Genomic DNA, 3,354 nt, shown 5'->3' with positions numbered 1-3,354 from the left:
AAGCCGTGATGGACTATCCTGGAAACAAGCTTTTTGCTCCGCTTTTTAGATAAAGCACAAGCAACTAAATTGATACATGGTGGAGAGAAATCCCTTTTACAAGCAGGTCAAAAGAAAAACGACATAATCTCAAAAAAAAAGGACATACTAGAGGTAGATGAAAACGCAGCCATTGAAAATGAAAGCCAGTGAAGCCATACCTAACACTAGGCAGCCTGCACTTCCGAATCGGAACGAAGTCGCGTCTCCTAAGGAAACCACCGGACGTTGTTGCATTGAACCCACCAAGTTATCCACTAGAAATGGAAGCCTGCCCTCTTACTCCGGAACGTGGAATGCCGATCCTGCGAGCGGATAGCAAGTACCGAGAACAAGACAATGAGATCATGTGCAAGAGATAGGAGACCATCGAATTCACCCCATGCCAAAGTCAAAGAAGCTTCACACCAGGATCAAGGTTGTCCCAATGATGCATAAGAAGGAACCATAGCTCTCTAACAATGGCCCCAAGAGGGTAACGACGTGTCACGCCACCGCCGAGCCCGAAGAATCAGACTAGGATTTTCATCTAGAACCCTAACATGGAGAGGAACTCAGAATGGCGCCCCAATCGGGATGCGACATCCCCATGTGTCGCCAGCGCCAAAGCACGGAGCTTTCGCTTGGCACCTCTCCTGTGTCACCCAAGGGGTGGGCTGCCTCAACCAACACAAGGCCTCCAAATCTAGACCAGGGCCGCCACCACCGAAGCCATGCCAACACCATGATCATCCACCACCTTCCCCTCGTTTCCCATGTAGCCAAGAGGGCATCACCAATGCTGGAACATTGTCCGCTGTCGAGACACCCATGCAGCCTCACCATCCAGGACCGTCGTACTAGCTTCCATGCCCCCCTAAGCAGCAACGACGAACTCCAAAGTAACAATCATGGCTCAACGAGCCAAGACAGACCAATGAGGGCGTCGCTAGATCTGGACCCGAGTAGCCTAGATTTGGCCTAAACGTGCATGACTATCCAGAAAGGCCACCACACCGACGCAAGCCCCTCCAAGGGGAGCCACCCAGGTCGCGCCCGTTCCAAGCCTCTACAGACTCACTGCAGCCCAGATTGGGCCCATCCCACACCCCACTAGACGAGGAGAAGGATTCTCGGATGTTGTGCGCGATGTTGCGCACCTCACCGTCCAAAACTCCAATCGACCCCACCTTGAGACACCACGCCGGAGAGGGGGCGCCTAGGACCGAGTCGCACGGCCACAAGAAAAGCCCGCCCCGTGCCGAACCCCTTGCGAGCAGGCAAGGAAATCCACCGCCGCCGGTACTGCGCGGGCTTTCCCTAGCGATGCTCGTCAGCGGTGGCAAGGGAGGGGTGGAGGTGGAGGGACTAGAAGCAGCGCTAGGTATCGAATCCCAGTCGTTCCTAGGGGACGACGCGAGATGCAGACGCAGTGTTTTTTCTCCATATTTCTATTCCGTCACGATGGACTATCAGTTTAGCATAAGTTGTAACTTGCACTTTTTCAGTTGTACATGGTCTCAGACCACACGATTCCATTTTAAGATTTAGACTACTCATGGGAGTACCTATGCTAGCAATATGCAACTATATGAATTGTCAACTAGGCATTTTGATAAAGAGAGATGGTTGTGTTAACTACTATATGCATGATACTACATAACATTTTTAAAGGTAAAATGAGTCCACGAGCTAATTAACTCACTCACACATGATACAACAATTCCGTTAAGTATGAATAGGTGAACCTTGAACTAATCTACTTGTGGTTGATATACTTTGAAACTGATATATCCTGTTTGAATTGTCTTCTTCCAGTTCATATGTCGATGATTTACTTGTGCCTCTTAATCTAGCTACTAGACTGTGAATGCTGGTTTCCGCCTTTCTTGCTTCTTCTGAGATCCCTAGTTTTCTTGGTTCTTTTGAATATCATGTGAAATAACCAGGTCTAGGTTTGTACCATGCTAGTTGTACCATGTGTACATTGTTTCTATTATTCTGCTTCCTGGCATATCTGCTTCTCAAATCTTGTGGTAAATGCTTTTTGTGAATTGCTTTTGTGTTTCCATCTCCTGAGGTAGTGGCTAGCTCCTATCTTATTGTTGTACTTGATAGTATTGATTAGTTTTAGTACAGAAGTGACGATTCTCTGCATAAGAGAAGAGATTCTCGAAATGGGATTTTAATAAAATGTAATGAGAACCATTATCCACAGCTTCATGGTACATTGTTGACTTAAAATGGCAGATTTGGAAAAAAATTGTTGGCAGAGCAAACACAATGAGATCGGCATCCACGGCTGAAAGAAACGGTTGTTACTCGCCCTTTTCCCTTTTTATTCTTTGGGAGATTGGCAAATGAGTGACATTTATGTATTAGGTTGTAGTTATCTCATGTACTTCAACCGCCTCGCCGACATGTCGTCTTCCTCGTCCGACTGCTAGTTCGTTGTGATTAACATAAAAACCTACCAGAAGTAGCTTAGATCGGTTAGCTTTGATTGCTTACATCTGTTACTAAAGACTTGTTTGGTTAGATCTGATGAAAATGCAGTTGATTTAGCATATGTAATTATATCATTTAGCTTGGGGAAGATGTGGGTTGATGTTTTTCCTGTGTGTTGGATGTGTTGTCTGATCTTCATTGTTGTGTAGTCCATGTATAAGCGCAATGGTTTGTATGAGGATTGATTCAAAAATATGTAGTTATGCTTCTTGTACCAGCTTTGCGCTTATACATGGTAGCATGCAATGAAGGAGAGCTAGCAAGCTTCACATACTAAAATTGTTCATCTTCACATAGTTTGTAAGAATGTTAGAAGTAGATTGCTTAACATTGTTTTTGTACTCTAGAACTTTGCTTTGTGTTGTAGGACAAGGAGAACTCAGTGTTATCGACGGTGCCACTTCAATATATACCGGTGGATCATAGGTACTTCCCAATTTGGAAGAGGAACATAATGTCATGGCCAGCTGCTTTTTCCACGTTTGTCCTAAACAAGATGTGTGAGTTCATCAAAATGGTGTCCCAATGGATAAGGGGTTCAGGCCGAAGGAACTTAAAGTTGTTGTAGAGGATGTTCTCAAGTTCTAAAGGCGTGAAGTTGACCCGTTGCAGATCTACAATAATCTGAGGCATTGGAGTGCAATGTGGGTTCATGTCCTGAAGCTCAAAAGGCTTGAGGATGTGTGTTGGGTTAAGGAGACATCAACTATACACAATGATGGAGGACGATGTTTACTTTGCCCACATCAAGGTTGGATCAATGTAGCACTTATTTTAGTGTCGTAAGCTAGCACATGACAAATAACTAACAAATTAATTTCTTGCTTG

The sequence above is a fragment of the Lolium rigidum genome, chromosome 5, assembly GCF_022539505.1.
Source record: "Lolium rigidum isolate FL_2022 chromosome 5, APGP_CSIRO_Lrig_0.1, whole genome shotgun sequence".
Taxonomy (NCBI): domain Eukaryota; kingdom Viridiplantae; phylum Streptophyta; class Magnoliopsida; order Poales; family Poaceae; genus Lolium; species Lolium rigidum.
Note: the sequence above shows the minus strand (reverse complement) of the source record.